The sequence below is a fragment of the Cervus canadensis genome, chromosome 28 (assembly GCF_019320065.1).
Source record: "Cervus canadensis isolate Bull #8, Minnesota chromosome 28, ASM1932006v1, whole genome shotgun sequence".
Taxonomy (NCBI): domain Eukaryota; kingdom Metazoa; phylum Chordata; class Mammalia; order Artiodactyla; family Cervidae; genus Cervus; species Cervus canadensis.
Window position 1 is genome coordinate 45,961,471 of NC_057413.1, and position 23,149 is coordinate 45,984,619.

Below are 23,149 nucleotides of genomic sequence, written 5' to 3' on the forward strand. Positions count from 1 at the left end.
TACTCTCTCCATCATCTCACCCTCTCCCTCCTCCCCTCCCTCTCTGTCCATAGGCCTATTCTCTATGTCTTCTTTGAATGCTGCCCTGCAAATAAATTTATCAGTACCATCATTCTAGATTATATATATATGTGTGTCAGTATGTGCTATTTATATTTCTCTCTGACTTACTTCACTCTGTGTAATAGGCTCTAGGTTCAACCACCTCATTAGAACTGACTCAAATGTGTCCCTTTTGATGGCTGAGTGATATTCCATTGTATATATGTACCACAACTTCTTTATCCATGCATCTGTCAATGGGCATCTAGGCTTCTTCCATGTTCTAGCTATTGTAAATAGTGCTGCAGTGAACATTGGGGTATATGTCTTTTTCAATTTTGATTTCCTCAGGGTATATACCTAGGAGTGGGATTGCTGGGTCATGTGGTGGTTTTATTCCTAGTTTTTAAGGAATCTCCATACCGTCTTCCATAGTGGATGCATCAATTTACATTCCCACCAACAGTGCAAGAACATTCCCTTTTCTCCACACCCTCTCCAGCATTTATTGTTTGTAGACTTTTTGATGATTGTCGTTCTGACTGGTGTGAGGTAGTATCACATTGTAGTTTTGATTTGCATTTCTCTTATAATGAGTGATGGCGAACATCATTAGCCATCATGTGTTTGCTTCTTCTTTGGAGAAATGTCTGTTTAGGTCTTTTTCCCACTTCTTGATTGGGTTGTTTGTTTTCCTGGTATTGAGTTGTATGAGCTACTAATATATTTTGGAAATTAATTTTTTGTCAGTTGTTTCCTTTGCTATTATTTTCTCCCATTCTGAGGGCTTGTCTTTTCACCTTGCTTGTAGTTTCCTTTGCTGTGCAAAAGCTTTTAAGTTTAATTAGGTCCCACTTGTTTATTTTTGTTTTTATTTCCATTACTCTAGGAGGTGGGTCATAGAAGATCTTCCTTTGATTGATGTCAGTGTTCTGCCTATGTTTTCCTCTTAAGAGTTTTATAGGGGGAGGAGCCAAGATGGCAGAGGAATAGGACGGGGAGACCACTTTCTCCCCTACAAATTCATCAAAAGAACAATTGAACGCAGAGCAAACTTCACAAGACAACTTCTGATTGTTAGCTGAGGTCATCAGGCACCCAGAAAAGCAGCCCATTGTCTTCGAAAGGAGGTAGGACAAAATATAAAAGATAAAAAGAGACACAAAAGAGCTAGGGACGGAGATCCATCCCGGGAAGGGAGTCTTAATAGAGGAAGTTTCCAAACACCAGGAAACCCTCGCACTGGCGGGTCTGGGGGAAGTTTTTGAATCTCGGAGGGCAACCTAACTGGGAGGGGAAAAATAAATAAAACCCACAGATTACGTGCCTAAAAGCAACTCCCAGCAGAAAAGTACCCCAGACGCCTGCATCCGCCACCAGCAAGTGGGGGCAGAACGGAGAGGAGCAGGCAGCATTGCTTAGGGTAAGGACCGAGCCTGAGTGCCCTGAGGACAATCGGAGGGAGCTTTTGTGAGATTCCAACTTAAACTGTGGGACAGCAAAAAAGAGAGAGAAAATTAACCGGCCCGAACACACTACCGGCGGTTCACAGAACAAAGGGACTGAGCAAGTCCAGAGAAGCTAGCCGGCTGTGGACCGGCCCAGCCCTGCCTGAGGCTGGAGGCAGGGGGGAGGGGAAAGGGGCAGGCTCGGCCCCAAGGACTGCATCCCCTACCACACTGCAAACAGGCCTCCAGTTTCTAACCAAAGACTTCCTGAGATTCTGGATGGTCGACATCCACCGGGAGGGTCGCGGCTAGACACAGGGCGCAGGCACCTGACTGGCGCGGGCAGGGACTGGGGCTGGAGACGCGGAGGGGAGAAGGCGCACGCACCCGACTGGCGCCAGCGGAAACTGAGACTGGGACCGAGGAGGGGAGAAGGCGCACCACACCCGGGGAGAGTGCGCCCGTCAAGCTCCTGGCTGCCTGAGCTGCTCGGGCCAGGGAAGGCACAAAACGCAGGCACAGCTGAGTCCGCGCTTTTCTGGAACACCCGAGGGCTGGAACCGCGCGCAGCGCAGGGCACACTCCATATAGAGCAGCCCGGTGCCTGAGCAGCGTACACGGGGAAAGCAGCGCCAGTACCTCCCCGCAGTGCAACGGAACTAGCTACCTGAATAAGAGACCACCTGCGCCCGCCTGTGTCAAGGCTGAAATTAGGCGCTGAAGAGACCGGCAAACAGAAGCCAGATAAACAAAGGGAACCGCTTCAGAAAGGACCAGTGCAACAGATTAAAATCCCTATAGATAACACCGACTACACCGGAAGGGGCCTGTAGATATCGAGAAGTGTAAGCTGGAACGAGGAGCTATCTGAAACTGAACCGAACCCACACTGACTGCAACAGTTCCAGAGAAATCCCTAGATATATTTTTACTTTTTTTTTCTTTTTCCTTTTTTCTCTTTTATTTTCTTTTAAAATTCCGTTTTAAAATTACTCCCCCATTACTCCTTAACTTTCATTTTCATAGATTTTTACGATTTTTTTAATTAGGGAAAAAAAACTTTTTTCTTGTTTTTTTTTCCTTTTTCTTTTCTTTTTTCTTTTTTTCTCTCTTATTTCCTTTTAAAGTCCTCTATTACTCCTCTACTACTCCTTAATTTTCATTTTCATTTCACTATAACCTTGCAAAAAAAAAAGAAGAGTCCCTATTTTTAAACCAAACTTCATATATATTTCTAAAATTTTTTGTATTTTTGTTTTTAATATTGTATTTTTAAGAGTCTAACCTCTACTCTAGATTTTTAATCTTGGTGTTTCAGTATGTGATATAAATTTTGGACATCTAAGAATCAAATATTCAGTTCACATTTTTATTCAGGAGTGTGTTGATTACTCTCTCCCACTTTTGACTCTCCGTTTTCTACCTCAGAACACCTCTGTTTCCTCCTTTCCCCTTCTCTTCCCAATCCAATTCTGTGAATCTTCGTGATGTCTGGGCTACGGAGAACACTTTGGGAACAAAGAACTGCATAGATCTGTCTCTCTCCTCTTGAGTCCCCCTTTCTCTCCTCCTGCTCATCTCTATATCCCTCCTCCCTCTCCTCTTCTTCATGTAACTCTGTGAACCTCTCTGGGTGTCCCTAATGGGGGAGAATCTTTTCACCATTAACCTAGAAGTTTTATTATCAGTGCTGTATAGCTGGAGAAGTCTTGAGACTACTGGAAGAATAAAACTGAAATCCAGAGGCCAGAGACTTCAGCCCAAAACCTGAGAACACCAGAAAACTCCTGACTACATGGAACATTAAGTAATAAGAGACCATCCAAAAGCCTCCATACCTACACTGAAACCAACCACCACCCAAGAGCCAGTAAGTTCCAGAGTAAGACATACCACGCAAATTCTCCAGCAACGCAGGAACATAGCCCTGAACGTCAACATACAGGCTGCCCAAGGTCACACCTAAAACATAGACCCATCTCAAAACTCATTACTGGGCACTCCATTGCTCTCCAAAGAGAAGAAATCAAGTTCCACGCACCAGAACACTGACGCAAGCTTCCCTAACCAGGAAACCTTGACAAGCCAATCGTCTAACCCCACCCACTGGGTAAATCCTCCACAACAAAAAGGAACCACAGACCTCCAGAATACAGAAAGCCCACTCCAGACACAGCAATCTAAACAAGATGAAGAGGCAAAGAAATACCCAACAGGTAAAGGAACATGAAAAATGCCCACCAAGTCAAACAAAAGAGGAGGAGATAGGGAATCTACCTGAAAAAGAATTTAGAATAATGATAATAAAAATGATCCAAAATCTTGAAAACAAAATGGAGTTACAGATAAATAGCCTGGAGACAAAGATTGAAAAGATACAAGAAATGTTTAATAAAGACCTAGAAGAAATAAAAAAGAGTCAATTAAAAATGAATAATGCAATAAATGAGATCAAAAACACTCTGGAAGGAACCAACAGTAGAATAATGGAGAAAGAAGATAGGATAAGTGAGGTACAAGATAAAACGGTGGAAATAAATGAAGCAGAGACGAAAAAAGAAAAAAGGATCAAAAGAAATGAGGACAACCTCAGGGACCTCTGGGACAATGTAAAACGCCCCAACATTCGAACATAGGAGTCCCAGAAGAAGAAGACAAAAAGAAAGGCCATGAGAAAATACTCGAGGAGATAATAGCTGAAAGCTTCCCTAAAATGGAGAAGGAAATAGCCACCCAAGTCCAAGAAACGCAGAGAGTCCCAAACAGGATAAACCCAAGGCGAAACACCCCAAGACATATATTAATCAAATTAACAAAGATCAAACACAAAGAACAAATAAAAGCATCAAGGGAGAAACAACAAATAACACACAAAGGGATTCCCATAAGGATAACAGCTGATCTATCAATAGAAACCCTCCAGGCCAGAAGGGAATGGCAGGACATACTTAAAGTAATGAAAGAGAATAACCTACAACCTAGATTACTGTACCCAGCAAGGATCTCATTCAGATATGAAGGAGAATTCAAAAGCTTTACAGACAAGCAAAAGCTGAGAGAATTCAGCACCACCAAACCAGCTCTTCAACAAATGCTAAAGGATCTTCTCTAGACAGGAAATGCAGAAAGGTTGTATAAACGTGAACACAAAACAACAAAGTAAATGGCAACGGGACCACACCTATCAATAATTACCTTAAATGTAAATGGGTATAATGCCCCAACCAAAAGACAAAGACTGGCTGAATGGATACAAAAACAAGACCCCTATATATGCTGTCTACAAGAGACCCACCTCAAAACAAGAGACACATACAGACTAAAAGTGAAGGGCTGTAAAAAAATATTTCACGCAAACGGAGAACAAAACAAAGCAGGAGTTGCAATACTCATATCAGATAAAATAGACTTTCAAATAAAGGCTGTGAAAAGAGACAAAGAAGGACACTACATAATGATCAAAGGATCAGTTCAAGAAGAAGATATCACAATTATAAATATATATGCACCCAACATAGGAGCACCGCAAGTTGTAAGGAAAACGCTAATGAGTATGAAAGAGGAAATTAATAGCAACACAATAATAGTGAGAGACTTTAATACCCCACTCACAACTATAGATGGATCAACTAAACAGAAAATTAACAAGGAAACACAAACTTTAAATGATACAATGGACCAGCTAAATCTAATTGAAATCTATAGGACATTTCACCCCAAAACAATCAACCTCACCTTTTTCTCAAGCGCACACGGAACCTTCTCCAGAATAGATCACATCCTTGGCCATAAATCTAGCCTTGGGAAATTCAAAAAAATTGAAATCATTCCAGTCATCTTTTCTGACCACAATGCAGTAAGATTAGATCTCAATTACAGGAAAAAAATTGTTAAAAATTCAAACATATGGAGGCTAAATAACACGCTGCTGAATAACCAACAAATCATAGAAGAAATCAAAAAAGAAATCAAAATATGCATAGAAACAAATGAAAATGAAAACACAACAACCCAAAACCTATGGGACACTGTAAAAGCAGTGCTAAGGGGAAGGTTCATAGCATTACAGACTTACCTCAAGAAACAAGAAAAAGTCAAATAAATAACCTAACTCTACACCTAAAGCAACTAGAGAAGGAAGAAATGAAGAAGCCCAGAGTTAGTAGAAAGAAAGAAATCTTAAAAATTAGGGCAGAAATAAATGCAAAAGAAACGAAGGAGACCATAGCAAAAATCAACAAAGCTAAAAGCTGGATTTTTGAAAAAATAAAAAAAATTGACAAACTATTAGCAAGACTCATTAAGAAACAAAGAGAAAAGAACCAAATTAACAAAATTAGAAATGAAAATGGAGAGATCACAACAGACAACACTGAAATACAAAGGATCATAAGAGACTACTACCAGCAGCTCTATGCCAATAAAATGGACAACTTGGATATAATGGACAAATTCTTAGAAAAGTATAACTTTCCAAAACTGAACCAGGAAGAAATAGAAGATCTTAACAGACCCATCACAAGCAAGGAAATCGAAACTGTCATCAGAAATCTTCCAGCAAACAAAAGCCCAGGACCAGATGGCTTCACAGCTGAGTTCTACCAAAAATTTAGAGAAGAGCTAACACCTATCTTACTCAAACTCTTCCAGAAATTTGCAGAAGAAGGCAAACTTCCAAACTCATTCTATGAGGCCACCATCACCCTAATTCCTAAACCAGACAAAGATGCCACAAAAAAAGAAAACTACAGGCCAATATCACTGATGAACATAGATGCAAAAATCCTTAACAAAATTCTAGCAAACAGAATCCAACAACATATTTAAGAAATCATACACCATGACCAAGTGGGCTTTATCCCAGGAATGCAAGGATTCTTTAATATCCGCAAATCAATCAATGTAATACACCACATTAACAAATTGAAAGATAAAAACCATACGATTATGTCAATAGATGCAGAGAAAGCCTTTGACAAAATTCCACCCCCATTTATGTTTAAAACTCTCCACAAAGCAGGAATAGAAGGAACATACTTCAACATAATAAAAGCTATATATGACAAACCCACAGCAAGCATTACCCTCAATGGTGAACAATTGAAAGCATTTCCCCTGAAATCAGGAACAAGACAAGGGTGCCCACTCTCACCACTACTATTCAACATAGTTTTGGAAGTTTTGGCCACAGCAATCAGAGCAGAAAAAGAAGTAAAAGGAATCCAGATAGGAAAAGAAGAAGTGAAACTCTCACTGTTTGCAGATGACATGATCCTCTACATAGAAAACCCTAAAGACTCTACCAGAAAATTACTAGAGCTAATCAATGAATATAGTAAAGTTGCAGGATATAAAATTAACACACAGAAATCCCTTGCATTCCTATATACTAACAATGAGAAAACAGAAAGAGAAATTAAGGAAACAATACCATTCACCATTGCAACAAAAAGAATAAAATACTTAGGAGTATATCTACCTAAAGAAACAAAAGACCTATACATAGAAAACTATAAAACACTGATGAAAGAAATCAAAGAGGACACAAACAGATGGAGAAACATACCGTGTTCATGGATTGGAAGAATCAATATTGTCAAAATGGCTATTCTACCCAAAGCAATCTATAGATTCAATGCAATCCCTATCAAGCTACCAACGGTATTTTTCACAGAACTAGACCAAATAATTTCACAATTTGTATGGAAATACAAAAAACCTCGAATAGCCAAAGTACTCTTGAGAAAGAAGAATGGAACTGGAGGAATCAACCTGCCTGACTTCAGACTCTACTACAAAGCCACAGTCATCAAGACAGTATGGTACTGGCACAAAGACAGAAATATAGATCAATGGAACAGAATAGAAAGCCCAGAGATAAATCCACGAACCTATGGACACCTTATCTTTGACAAAGGAAGCAAGGAAAAAAAAAAAAAAAAAGACAACCTCTTTAACAAGTGGTGCTGGGAAAACTGGTCAACCACTTGTAAAAGAATGAAACTAGAACACTTTCTAACACCATACACAAAAATAAACTCAAAATGGATTAAAGATCTAAATGTAAGACCAGAAACTATAAATCTCCTAGAGAAGAACATAGGCAAAACACTCTCCGACATGAATCACAGCAGGATCCTCTATGACCCACCTCCCAGAATATTGGAAATAAAAGAAAGAATAAACAAATGGGACCTAATGAAACTTAAAAGCTTTTGCACAAGAAAGGAAACTATAAGTAAGGTGAAAAGACAGCCCTCAGACTGGGAGAAAATAATAGGAAATGAAGCAACAGACAAAGGATTAATCTCAAAAATATACAAGCAACTCCTGAAGCTCAATTCCAGAAAAATAAATGACCCAATCAAAAAATGGGCCAAAGAACTAAACAGACATTTCTCCAAAGAAGACATACAGATGGCTAACAAACACATGAAAAGACGCTCAACATCACTCATTATCAGAGAAATGCAAATCGAAAGCACAATGAGGTACCATTACACGCCAGTCAGGATGGCTGCTATCCAAAAGTCTACAAGCAATAAATGCTGGAGAGGGTGTGGAGAAAAGGGAACCCTCTTACACTGTTGGTGGGAATGCAAACTAGTACAGCCACTATGGAGAACAGTGTGGAGATTTCTTAAAAAACTGGAAATAGAACTGCCATATGACCCAGCAATCCCACTTCTGGGCATACACACTGAGGAAACCAGATCTGAAAGAGACACGTGCACCCCAATGTTCATCGCAGCACTGTTTATAATAGCCAGGACATGGAAGCAAACTAGATGCCCATCAGCAGATGAATGGATAAGGAAGCTGTGGTACATATACACCATGGAATATTACTCAGCCGTTAAAAAGAATTCATTTGAATCAGTCCTAATGAGATGGATGAAACTGGAGCCCATCATACAGAGTGAAGTAAGCTAGAAAGATAAAGACCATTACAGTATACTAATGCATATATATGGAATTTAGAAAAATGGTAATGATAACCCTATATGCAAAACAGAAAACGAGACACAGATGTACAGAACAGACTTTTGGACTCTGTGGGAGAAGGCGAGGGTGGGATGTTTCGAGAGAACAGCATTGAAACATGTATATTATCTATAGTGAAACAGATCACCAGCCCAGGTGGGATGCATGAGACGAGTGCTCGGGCCTGGTGCACTGGGAAGACCCAGAGGAATCAGGTGGAGAGGGAGGTGGGAGGGGGGATCGGGATGGGGAATACATGTAACTCCATGGCTGATTCGTGTAAATGTATGACAAAACCTACTGCAATGTTGTGAAGTAAAGAGCTTCCAACTAATAAAAATAATTGAAAAAAATAAAAATGAATAATGCAATAAATGAAATCAAAAACACTCTGGAGGGAGCCAACAGTAGAATAACAGAGACAGAAGATAGGATAAGTGAGGTAGAAGATAAAATGGTGGAAATAAATGAAGCAGAGAGGAAAAAAGATAAAAGATTAAAAGAAATGAGGACAACCTCAGGGACCTCTGGGACAATGTAAAATGCCCCAACATTCTAATCATAGGAGTCCCAGAAGAGGAAGACAAAAAGAAAGGCCATGAGAAAATACTCGAGGAGATAATAGCTGAAAACTTTAAAATAGACTTTAAAATAAAGGATGTGAAAAAAGAAAAAAAAATAAAAGATGTGAAAAGAGACAAAGAAGGACACTACATAATGATCAAACGCTCAATTCAAGAAGAAGATATCACAATTATAAATATATATGCACCCAACATAGGAGCACCACAAGTTGTAAGGAAAACGCTAATGAGTATGAAAGAGGAAATTAATAGTAACACAATAATAGTGGGAGACTTTAATACCCCACTCACAACTATAGATAGATCAACTAAACAGAAAATTAACAAGGAAACACAAACTTTAAATGACACAATGGACCAGCTAGACCTAATTGATACCTATAGGACATTTCACCCCAAAACAATCAACTTCACCTTTTTCTCAAGTGTATGACAAAAACCACTAGAGTATTGTAAAGTTATTAGCCTCCAACTAATAAAAATAAATGGAAAAAAAAAGAAATAGGAAAAAAAACCATATAATCATCTCAAAAGATGCAAAAAAAGCTTTTAACATAATTCAATCAATAACAATTTATGATAAAAATTCTCCAGAAAGTACGCACAGAAAAAACCTACCTAAATATAATAAAGACCATATACAAAAAACCCACAGCAAACTTTATTCTTAATGGTGAAAAATTGAAAGCATTTCCTCTAAGATAAGGAACAAGTCAAGGGTGCACACTCTCACCACTAAGTTCAACATAGTTTGAAAGTCCTAGCCACAGCAATCAGAGAAGCAAAAGAAATGAAAGTAATCCAGATTAGAAAAGAAGAAGCAAAACTCTCACTATTTGCAGATAACATGATACTAAACATAGAAAACCCTAAAGATTCCATCAGAAATTGCAAGAGCTAATCAATGAATATAATAAAGTAACAAGATATAAAATTAACACAGAGAAAGCCTTTGCATTTCTATACACTAACAATGAAATATCATAAAGACAAGGTAAGGAAACAATTTCACTCACCATTGCAACAAAAAGAATAAAATACCTAGGCATATACATACCTAAAGAGACAAAGGACCTGTATGCAGAAACCTATAAGATACTGAGGAATAAAATCAAAAATGACACAAGCAGATAGAGAGCTATACCATGTTCTTGGACTGGAAGGATCAATATTGTGGAAATGACTATACTACCCAGAGTAATCTACAGAGTCATTGACATCCCTATAAAATTGCTAAAGGAATTTTTCACAGAACTAGAACTAGAACAAAAATTTCACAATTAGTATGGAAATACAAAAGACTGCAAATAGCCAAAACAATCTTGAGAAGCAAAAATGGAACTGCAGGAATCAAGCTTCCTGACTTCAGACTATACTACAGAGCTACAGTCATTAAAATACTATGGTGTTGGCACAAAAACAGAAATATAGACCCATGGAACAAGAGAGAAAGCCTGGAGATAAACATACACACCTCTAGGCACATATTTTTGACTAAGGAAGAAAGAATATACAATGGAGACAAGATAGCTTCTTCAATAAGTGGTGCTGGGAAAACTAGACAGCAACATGTAAAAGAATGAAACAAGAACAGTTTCTAACAAAATACACAAAAATAAACTCAAAATGGAGTAAAGATTTAAAGTAAGGACAGAAAATATGAAGCTCTTAGAGGAAAATATAGGCAGTACCTCTTTGACATACATCACCGCAAGATGATTAGTAACAAGAAGAGTGCCTGGAGGCAGGCTTTTCTCAATGAGATTGAAGATCCATTGCTTGTACTTTTTAAATTTTCGCTTCCTCTTTATTTCATGTATCAGTACACTAATTTTTTATTTGATTTCATATTTTTAATATTTTATCAAATTACAATTGATATCAGTTATCAATACCATACAATGAATAGTGTATGTTTATAATGAATTATATTTTGCTTTTATCTTTGTACTGTATATGACATATATCTTGCTCAATTTTAATGCCGGATGGTATTCCTTGGGTTATTCCTTGAAATCCTAGCGGTGCCTCTGCAGAGGCAGATTCACTTACTTAGACAAAGAGTTTCATTTTAAATCAAAAAAAATAGTTTAGAATCCTATTTATGCCACTTGATAGCAATTTACTTACTTTAACTTTCATTTCTCCACATTATTCTTTTTTTTTTTTTTTTTTTTATTAGTTGGAGGCTAATTACTTCACAACATTTCAGTGGGTTTTGTCATACATTGACATGAATCAGCCATGGAGTTACACCTATTCCCCATCCTGATCCCCCCTCCCACCTCCCTCTCCACCCGATTCCTCTGGGTCTTCCCAGTGCACCCGGCCCGAGCACTTGTCTCATGCATCCCACCTGGGCTGGTGATCTGTTTCACCATAGATAATATACATGCTGTTCTTTTGAAACATCCCACCCTCACCTTCTCCCACAGAGTTCAAAAGTCTGTTCTGTACTTCTGTGTCTCTTTTTCTGCTTTGCATATAGGGTTATCATTACTATCTTTCTAAATTCCATATATATGTGTTAGTATGCTGTAATGTTCTTTATCTTTCTGGCTTACTTCACTCTGTATAATGGGCTCCAGTTTCATCCATCTCATTAGAACTGATTCAAATGAATTCTTTTTAATGGCTGAGTAATATTCCATGGTGTATATGTACCACAGCTTCCTTATCCATTCATCTGCTGATGGGCATCTAGGTTTCCTTCCATGTCCTGGCTATTATAAACAGTGCTGTGATGAACATTGGGGTGCACGTGTCTCTTTCAGATCTGGTTTCCTCAGTGTGTATGCCCAGAAGTGGGATTGCTGGGTCATATGGCAGTTCTATTTCCAGTTTTTTAAAGAATCTCCACACTGTTTTCCATAGTGGCTGTACTAGTTTGCATTCCCACCAACAGTGTAAGAGGGTTCCCTTTTCTCCACACCTCTCCAGCATTTATTGCTTGTAGACTTTTGGATAGCAGCCATCCTGACTGGCGTGTAATGGTACCTCATTGTGGTTTTGATTTGCATTTCTCTGATAATGAGTGATGTTGAGCATCTTTTCATGTGTTTGTAGCCATCTGTATGTCTTCTTTGGAGAAATGTCTGTTTAGTTCTTTGGCCCATTTTTTGATTGGGTCATTTATTTTTCTGGAATTGAGCTTCAGGAGTTGCTTGTATATTTTTGAGATTAATCCTTTGTCTGTTGCTTCATTTCCTATTATTTTCTCCCAGTCTGAGGGCTGTCTTTTCACCTTACTTATAGTTTCCTTTCTTGTGCAAAAGCTTTTAAGTTTCATTAGGTCCCATTTGTGTATTTTTGCTTTTATTTTCAATATTCTGGGAGGTGGGTCATAGAGGATCCTGCTGTGATTCATGTCGGAGAGTGTTTTGTCTATGTTCTCCTCTAGGAGTTTTATAGTTTCTGGTCTTACATTTAGATCTTTAATCCATTTTGAGTTTATTTTTGTGTATGGTGTTAGAAAGTGTTCTAGTTTCATTCTTTTACAAGTGGTTGACCAGTTTTCCCAGCACCACTTGTTAAAGAGGTTGTCGTTTTTCCATTGTATATTCTTGCCTCCTTTGTCAAAGATAAGGTGTCCATAGGTTCGTGGATTTATCTCTGGGCTTTCTATTCTGTTCCATTGATCTATATTTCTGTCTTTGTGCCAGTACCATACTGTCTTGATAACTGTGGCTTTGTAGTAGAGTCTGAAGTCAGGCAGGTTGATTCCTCCAGTTCCATTCTTCTTTCTCAAGAGTACTTTGGCTATTCGAGGTTTTTTGTATTTCCATACAAATTGTGAAATTATTTGGTCTAGTTCTGTGAAAAATACCGTTGGTAGCTTAATAGGGATTGCATTGAATCTATAGATTGCTTTGGGTAGAATAGCCATTTTGACAATATTGATTCTTCCAATCCATGAACACGGTATGTTTCTCCATCTGTTTGTGTCCTCTTGATTTCTTTCATCAGTGTTTTATAGTTTTCTATGTATAGGTCTTTTGTTTCTTTAGGTAGATATTCTCCTAAGTATTTTATTCTTTTTGTTGCAATGGTGAATGGTATTGTTTCCTTAATTTCTCTTTCTGTTTTTTTCATTGTTAGTATACAGGAATGCAAGGGATTTCTGTGTGTTAATTTTATATCCTGCAACTTTACTATATTCATTGATTAGCTCTAGTAATTTTCTGGTAGAGTCTTTAGGGTTTTCTATGTAGAGGATCATGTCATCTGCAAACAGTGAGAGTTTCGCTTCTTCTTTTCCTGTCTGGATTCCTTTTACTTCTTTTTTCTGCTCTGATTGCTGTGGCCAAAACTTCCAACACTATGTTAATAGTAGTGGTGGAAGTGGCACTGTCTTGTTTCCTAATTTCAGGGGAAAATGTTTCAATTTTTTCACGCCATTGGGGTGATACTTGCTTGTGGGTTTTTGTCATTATAGCTTTTATTATGTTGAGGGTTATGTTCCTTCTATTCTGCTTTCTGGAGTAGTTTTTAAATCATGAATGGGTTGTTGAATTTTGTCAAGAGGTTCCTCTGCATTCTATTGAGATATCATTGGTTTTATCTTTCAATTTGTTAATGTGGTGTATTAAGTTGATTGATTTGCGGATATTGAAGAATCCTTGCATTCCTGGGATAAAGCCCACTTGGTCGTGGTGTATGATTTTTTTAATATGTTGTTGGATTCTGTTTGCTAGAATTTTGTTAAGGATTTTTGCATCTATGTTCATCAGTGATATTGGCCTGTAGTTTTTCTTTTTTGTGGCATCTTTGTCTGGTTTTGGAATTAGGGTGATGGTGGCCTCATAGAATGAGTTTGGAAGTTTACCTTCTTCTGCAATTTTCTGGAAGAGTTGAGTAAGATAGGTGTTAGCTCTTCTCTAAATTTTTGGTAGAATTCAGCTGTGAAGCCATCTGGTCCTGGGCTTTTGTTTGCTGGAAGATTTCTGATTACAGTTTCGATTTCCTTGCTTGTGATGGGTCTGTTAAGATTGCTATTTCTTCTGGTTCGTTTTGGAAGGTTATACTTTCTAAGATTTGTCCATGTTCATCAAATTGTCATTTTTATTGAATAGAGCTCTGAGTAGTCTCTTTGAATCTTTGTATTTCAGTGTTGTTCTGTTGTGATCTCTCCATTTTCATTTCTAATTTTGTTAATTTGGTTCTTCTCTCTTTGTTTCTTAATGAGTCTTGCTAATGGTTTGTCAATTTTGTTTATTTTTTCAAAAAACCAGCTTTTAGCTTTGTTGATTTTTGCTATGGTCTCTTTAGTTTCTTTTGCATTTATTTCTGCCCTAATTTTTAGGATTTCTTTCCTTCTGCTAACTCTGGGGTTCTTCATTTCTTCCTTCTCTAATTGCTTTAGGTGTAGAGTTAGGTTATTTATTTGGCTTTTTTCTTGTTTCTTGATGTGAGCCTGTAATGCTATGAACCTTCCCCTTAGCACTGCTTTTACAGTATCCCATAGGTTTTGGGTTGTTGTGTTTTCATTTTCATTCATTTCTATACATATTTGGATTTCTTTTTTGATTTCTTCTATGATTTGTTGGTTATTCAGAAGCGTGTTATTTAGCCTCCATATGTTTGAATTTTTAACAATTTTTTTCCTGTAATTGAGATCTAATCTTACTGCACTGTGGTTAGAAAAGATGACTGGAATGATTTCAATTTTTTTGAATTTTCCAAGACCAGATTTATGGCCCAGGATGTGGTCTATTCTGGAGAAGGTTCCGTGTGCACTTGAGAAAAAGGTGAAGTTGATTGTTTTGGGGTGAAATGTCCTATAGATATCAATCAGGTCTAGCTGGTCCATTGTGTCATTCAAGGTTTGTGTTTCCTTGTTAATTTGCTGTTTAGTTGATCTATCCATAGTTGTGAGTGGGGTATTAAAGTCTCCCACTATTATTGTGTTAGTATTAATTTCCTCTTTCATACTTGTTAGCGTTTGCCGCACATATTGTGGTGCTCCTATGTTGGGTGCATATATATTTATAATTGTTATATCTTCTTCTTGCATTAATCCTTTGATCATTATGTAGTGTCCTTCTTTGTCTCTTTTCACATCCTTTATTTGAAAGTCTATTTTATCTGATATGAGTATTGTGACTCCTGCTTTCTTTTGGTCTCCGTTTGCGTGAAATATTTTTTTTCCAGCCCTTCACTTTTAGTCTGTATGTGTCTCTTGCTTTGAGGTGGGTCTCTTGTAGACAGCATATATAGGGGTCTTGTTTTTGTATCCATTCAGCCAATTTTTGTCTTTTGGTTGGGGCATTCAACCCATTTACATTTAAGGTAATTATTGATAGGTGTGGTCCCGTTGCCATTTACTTTGTTGTTTTGGGTTCACGTTTATACAACCTTTTTGCATTTCCTGTCTAGAGAAGATCCTTTAGCATTTGTTGAAGAGCTGGTTTGGTGGTGCTGAATTCTCTCAGCCTTTGCTTGTCTGTAAAGCTTTTGAATTCTCCTTCATATCTGAATGAGATCCTTGCTGGATACAGTAATCTAGGTTGTAGGTTATTCTCTTTCATTACTTTCAGTATGTCTTGCCATTCCCTTCTGGCCTGGAGGGTTTCTATTGATAGATCAGCTGTTATCCTTATGGGGATCCCTTTGTGTGTTATTTGTTGTTTCTCCCTTGCTGCTTTTAATATTTGTTCTTTGTGTTTGATCTTTGTTAATTTGATTAATATGTGTCTTGGGGTGTTTTGCCTTGGGTTTATCGTGTTTGGGACTCTCTGGGTTTCTTGGACTTGGGTGGCTATTTCCTTCCCCATTTTAGGGAAGTTTTCAGCTATTATCTCCTCGAGTATTTTCTCATGGCCTTTCTTTTTGTCTTCTTCTTCTGGGATTCCTATGATTCGAATGTTGGGGCGTTTCACATTGTCCCAGAGGTCCCTGAGGTTGTCCTCATTTCTTTTGATCCTTTTTTCTTTTTTCTTCTCTGCTTCATTTATTTCCACCATTTTATCTTCTACCTCACTTATCCTATCTTCTGCCTCCGTTATTCTACTCTTGGTTCCCTCCAAAGTGTTTTTGATCTCATTCATTGCATTATTCATTTTTAATTGACTCTTTTTATTTCTTCTAGGTCTTTATTAAACAGTTCTTGAATCTTTTCAATCTTTGTTTCCAGGCTATTTATCTGTAACTCCATTTTGTTTTCAAGATTTTGGATCATTTTTATTATCATTATTCTAAATTCTTTTTCAGGTAGATTCCCTATCTCCTCCTCTTTTGCTTGACTTGGTGGGCATTTTTCATGTTCCTTTACCTGTTGGGTATTTCTTTGCCTTTTCATCTTGTTTAGATTGCTGTGTCTGGAGTGGCTTTCTGTATTCTGGAGGTCTGTGGTTCCTTTTTATTGTGGAGGATTTACCCAGTGGGTGGGGTTAGACGATTGGCTTGTCAAGGTTTCCTGGTTAGGAAAGTTTGCGTCGGTGTTCTGGTGCGTGGAACTTGATTTCTTCTCTCTGGAGAGCAATGGAGTGCTCAGTAATGAGTTTTGAGATGGGTCTATGTGTTAGGTGTCACCTTGGGCAGCCTGTATGTTGACGTTTAGGGCTATGTTCCTGCGTTGCTGGAAAATTTGCTTGGTATGTCTTGCTCTAAAACTTATTGGCTCTTGGGTGGTGGTTGGTTTCAGTGTAGGTATGGAGGCTTTTGGACGGTCACTTATTACTTAAAGTTCCATATAGTCAGGAGTTTTCTGGTGTTCTCAGGTTTTGGGCTTAAGTCTCCTGCCTCTGGATTTCAGTTTTATTCTTCCTGTAGTCTCAGGACTTCTCCAACTACACAGCACTGATATTAAAACTTCTAGGTTAATGGCGAAAAGATTCTCCCCCGTTAGGGACACCCAGAGAGGTTCACAGAGTTACATGAAGAAGAGGAGAGGGAGGAGGGGGATAGTGTTGAGCAGGAGGAGAAAAAGGGGGACTCAAGAGGAGAGAGACAGATCTACGCAGTTGTCTGTTCCCAGAATGTTCTCCGTAGCCCAGACACCCATCAGGATTCACAGAATTGGATTGGGAAGAAAAGGGGAAAGGAGGAAATAGAGGTGTTCTGAGGTAGAAAACAGAGAGTCAAGATTGGGAGAGAAAAATCAATACACTCCTGAATAAAAATGGGAACTGAATATTGGATTCTTAAATGTTCACAATTTATATCATATATTGAAAAACAAAAATTAAAAATCTAGAGTAGAGATTAGACTCTTAAAAATACTATATTAAAAACAAAAACCAAAACACACACAAAAAAATTTTTTAAATATATATGAAGTTCAGTTTAAAAAATAGGGCTTCTCTTTTTTTTTTTTTGGTAAGGTTATAGTGTATTGAAAATGAAAATTAAGGAGTATTAGAGGAGTACTAGAGGACTTTAAAAGAAATAAGAGAAAAAGAAAAATAGAAAATAGAAGAGAAAAAGGAGAAAAAAAGAAAGAGAAAAAAAAAGAATTTTCCCTAATTTAAAAAATCGTAAAAATCTATGAAAATGAAAGTTAAGGAATGATGGGGGAGTAATAGGGAATTTTAAAGGAAAATAAAAGAGAAAAAATAAAAAAGAAAAAATTAAAAAAAAATTTTTTTTTCTTTTTCTTATTAAAAAAAAAAAAAGTAAAAATATATCTAGGAATTTCTCTGGAGCTGTTGCGGTCAGTGTCGGTTCGGCTCAGTTTCAGATATCTCCTCGTTCCAGCTTACAGATCTCGATATCTACAGGCCTCTTCCGGTGTAATCGGTGTTTTCTACAGGGATTTTAATCTGTTGCACCGCTCTCTCCTGAAGCGGTTCCCTTTGTTTATTTGGCTTCTGTTTGCCGGTTTCTTCAGAGCCTCATTTCCGCCCTGACACAGGCAGGCGGAGGTGGACTCTTATTCAGGTAGCTAGTTCTGTAGCGCTGCTGGGCGGGGCTGACGCTGCCGGGATGGGCTGGCGCTGCCGGGAGAGGCTGGCGCTGGTTTCTCGGTCTGCGCTGCTCAGGATCCCGGCCGCTCCACATGGAGCGCGCTGCGCGCAGCTCCAGCCCTCGGGTGATCCACAAAAGCGCGGAACAAAAGGCTGAGTCCGCTCTTGTGCCTTCCCCGTCAGAGCGTTCCAGGCAGCCAGGAGCTTGACGGGCGCACTCTCTCCGGGTGCGGCGCACCCTCTCCCTTCCATGGTCCCAATCTCGGTTTCTGCCGGCGCCAGTCGGGTGTGTGCGCCTTCTGCCCTCTGCGTCCCCAGCCCGTCCCCGCCCGCGTCGGTCGGGTGCCTGCGCGCTGTGTCTCGCCGCGACCTGCTCCCGCCTCCGGCGGGTCCGGGCCGGCCCGCAGTCTGCGAGCCCCTCTCCGGACTCTCTCGGTCCCCCCGTTCCGCGAACGGCCGGCAGCGAGTTTCGGCCGGTCAATTTTCTCTCTCTTCCCTGCTCTCCCACAGTTCAAGCCGGCAACTCACAAAAGCTCACTCTGATTGTCCTCAGGGCACTCAGGCCCGGACCCTGCCCCAAACAATGCCGCCTGCTCTCCGTGCTGCCCCCACTTGCTGGTGGCGGATGCGGGTGTCTGGGGCACTTTTCTGCTGAGAGTTGCTTTTAGGCACGTAATCTGTGGGTTTTATTTATTGTTTCCCTCCCAGTCAGGTTGCCCTCCTAGATTCAAACACTTCCCCCAGGCCCGCCAGTGCGAGGGTTTCCCGGTGTCTGGAAACGTCCTCTAAAGACTTGCTTCCCCGGACGGATCTCCGTCCTTAGCTCTTTTGTCTCACTTTTTATCTTTTATATTTTTTCCTACCTCCTTTCGAAGACAATGGGCTGCTTTTCTGGGCGCCTGATGACCTCAGCTAGCGATCAGAAGTTGTTTTGTGAAGTTTGCTCTGCGTTCAGATATTCTTTTGATGAATTTGTAGGAGAGAAAGTGGTCTCCCCTTCCTACTCCTCCGCCATCTTGGCTCCTCCCTCTAGTATATATTTTTTAAACCTCTACCCTTATCTTGCCCCTTCCCCTTCTCAGATGAATGGATTAAAAAGGTGACGTATACACAGATGTGGGCTTCCCAGGTGGCACTAGTGGAAAAGAACCCACCTGGCAATGCTGCTGCCACTAAGTCGCTTCAGTCATATCCGACTCTGTGCGACCCCATAGATGGCAGCCCACCAGGTTCCCCCGTCCCTGGGATTCTCCAGGCAAGAACACTGGAGTGGGTTGCCATTTCCTTCTCCAATGTGTGAAAGTGAAGTTGCTCAGTCGTGTCTGACTCGTAGTGACCCCATGGACTGCAGCCCACCAGGCTCCTCCATCCATGGGATTTTCCAGGCAAGAGTACTGGAGTGGGGTGCCATTGCCTTCTCCAATGCGTGAAAGTGAAAAGTGAAAGTGAAATTGCTCAGTCGTGTCCGACTCGTAATGACCCCATGGACAGCAGCCCACCAGGCTCCTCCATCCATGGGATTTTCCAGGCAAGAGTACTGGAGTCGGGTGCCATTGCCTTCTCCACCTGCCAATGCAGGAGACATAAAAGATGCAGGTTCCATCCCTGGGTCAGGAAGATCCCCTGGAGTAGGAAATGGCAACCACCCACTCTAGTATTCTTGCCTGAAGAATCCCCATGGACAGAGGAGCCTGTTGGGCTACAGTGCATAGGGTAGCAAAGAGTGGGACACGACTGAAGCGCGCGCTTGCACACACACACACACACACACACACACACACACACACACACACAGTGGAATACCACTCAGCCATAAAAAGAATGAAGCTTTGTCATTTGTAGCAACATGGATGAACTTGGAGAGTATAATACTTAGTGAAATAAGTCAGACAGCAAAAGACATATTGTATGTTATCACTTATATGCGGAATCCAAAAAATAAAACAAACTAGTGAACATAACAAAAAAGAAACAGACTCACAGATATAGAGAACAAACTAGTACTTTGCTTTTTGATGGCCTGATGTCGGCATCATCTCCTTTTGTGTGTGTACTTGGTTACTCAGTGGTATTACATTCTTTGTGACCCCGTGGACTGTAGCCGACCAGGCTCCTCTGTCCATGGGATTCTCTAGGCAAGAATACTGGACTGGGTCACCATTTCTTTCTCCAGGGTATCTTCCCAACCCAGGGATTGAATCAGGTCTCCTGCAATGCAGGCAGATTCTTCACCATCTGAGCCACCAGGGAAGCCCTCTTCTTTTTGATTACCTTCAAATGCAGCTACTTACATGATATCATATTCCTGATATTTAGTGAAATGAGTGAAGATGTTGGATGTAAAGACAATTTCCCCACCCTAAGGATAGAGACAGACTCCCCTAAGGATGATCTACCATGTAGATAAGAAGGTGCACTACTCTTTTTAAAATTGGTATTTGTGCTTTAGACTGGAGGATCCTTGAGAGCAAGATTTAAGCCAAAGATTCCTTCCTGTTCAGCCCCAATCAGAGAGATTGGTATGAGGATGGCCACTTGTGCTGAGTGGACACTCTGGATGACCTTGAGCCTTTTTCCTGCCCTGGGTTCTTTCTTAAGCCAGAACCTGGGTTGGAAGGCCACTAACAGCACAAAAGAAAGACTTTTATTCCTTCTGATGGTTGAATACGGCACCACCCATGAGGTTGCCTGGTCAAGATAATCCATAAAAGCTAGAAAGTGGAAAATTGCACAGAACAAGCAACCCAATTTCATCAATAAGTTGCCAAAAGAAAAAAACAGAGATGGGAGAACCTATGGATTAATAGATTTAAAAGACATATCACCCATTCAATATGTATGGACCATATCAAATCCTGACTCAAACAAATAAACCATTAAAAAATATGTCACGAAGTTTCACTTGGTGCCTTTAAGTAGAACATCATCTAATCCATGTTGGATTTGGTTTAGGTCTAAGGACAAGGAGAAAAAAAGTCACTCATTGGGAGGGCTATGTACATACCCAGTCCCCGAGCTTGTGATTAATAAACAGCTTGGTCACCACATCCTATCCCCCATTCCCCTTGAGTTTTCAACAGAGGAGCCCTGAAGAGCCGTGGCTCCTGTCTCCTTGGCTCTACCCTCCCATCTGCTTGGAGAGCCCTGCCCTGCTGCCCCATGAAGGTCTTCTGCACTTTCCCTCCCATCCCCTCCCAGTGCTCTCCAGGGTTGGGAGTGGAGTGGGGCGGGGGTGGATGAGAGAAGGATGTGTCTTTAGGGGAAGGAGCTCACTTGAGGGATGAGGGGAGAAAGACAAGCTTCTAGAATGGTGAGGCCAAACTGAAATCCCAACAGGGAGGTGTGGAAATCATCAGGACCTGAAATTGTGGTAGCTGCCTTGCTGGGAGCTATGAGACCCACCTGTAGCCACAGGTGAGCTGTAAAATATCTGTCAGGTCAATGAAGGTTACAAATGCCCTTCAACACCAGAACTGGGGTCCCTGGGTGACACAGAGCTGAGCCCAAGTCACGTAGCCAAGCTCGTGGCCAAGTCAAGCATTCTTGGAGTATATGAAGCTGGACTGCACCTTCTTAGGAGAAAAAGGTCGATGCTCTCTCACTGAGATGTGTTTATATTTTTTTGGCAGCCAGTTAGGAAATCACCCATAGTCCTCATTGTGAGGCTGACCTGGAGAGAGAGGGGGACAAAGAGAGAGTGAGAGAAGAAAGTCTGAATCTACTCAAGTCTGAGTCCAGCTTCCTAATTTGCAAGAATAAGGAGGACAGAGGGACGTTTTAAAGGGTATCATGGGGAGGCAGGAGCGGGGATCAGGATGGGGAATACATGTAAATCCATGGCTGATTCATGTCAATGTATGGCAAAAACCACTACAATATTGTAAAGTAATTAGCCTCCAACTAATAAAAATAAATGGGAAAAAAAAAAAAAAAACGGGTATCATGGGGATGCAAGCAACAAAACCTAGACAGTCTTTTAAATATCTAAGTCTTCACAGCCTTCTCCTTTCTTGCAACTTACTGATGAATTGAGTGTCTGTTGTGTGGAGCTGTCCACTGCCCACCTCGCGGTCCTGCAGATTGCATTGGGAGGGGCCTGGGGTGAGAAGAGTACTCAGGACACAACCCTTGGCTGCAAACAATCCCTGAAGAGGAAAGAAAAAGTGCTGCTTCCTCCAACTGGACCCAGCTGGGACCCAGGGAAGCCCCACTTACACCTTCAGCTGCCTCTGTACAGTCCCCAAACCAAACGACTATAACTGGCCTCCTGGTGACGGTGATGTGTATCTCGCTGGGGAGACAGGGAGATTTGGAGAAAGGGCCATGCACCCAGGGATAGCGGGGGCAGAGATGAGGGCAGTCTGACCCCACAGACTCCAGGAGATGGTTTTCAGTGAGTTTCTCTGCCTTCATGGACCTCCTCCTGCTCCTGAATTTTTTCCTGAAGGCCGGTGATCTGGGATTTGTTTGAATGCGATTGAGATGACCATTGCAAGCAATAGATATAGACTTGTTTACCTGGAGAGTGAAGGGAATTGCTGGTGCTTGGGTTCCTGCAGGAAACTGTGTGTCTCCCATGTAGGGTCACTTAAGAGGAGCATCACCCCACACCTCTCCTGCTGCTCCACCCACTCCCCCGCCCCTTGGCAGGCGAGCTGTACCAGTAAGCCTGACCCTGCCTGGGCTGGAAGCTGGGCAAGTGGCAACACCCTCAGCCCCTGCCTGGCCGCCCGCCCCTCTCTGTTTAATGCGTGTTGCCCCCACTTACTCGTGTTTACTGAGCACTTGCTATGTGTTCTGGGCACCGGGCCAAGCACTTTACACTCTGTCAGGCTGGGCTCTGAGATGCAAGCAACAGAAACGAACTCTGGCTGATTTAAATAGGAAAAGAATTTACTCAAAAACATCTTTGATTACTCATCGCTTCTCTAAAGGGCCTAAAAATCAGGTCTGGGACTACGCACTCAAGAATAATTCCCACAGTGATGTTGCTAAGGTGGTCCAAATTTGGACACTACTGTTGTGGGCTGGCCCTACACTTGGAGCTTAGGCCACTGATGCCAGCTGGACTCTGGCCACCCAAGGAGCATCACAGCTGCTGATTTCTCATAAAACTGTTGCAGCAACCAGAGATTATACTTCAGGGTTCCCTGGGGTCTGGGGCAGGTGCTTCCGATGGCAGAGCCCA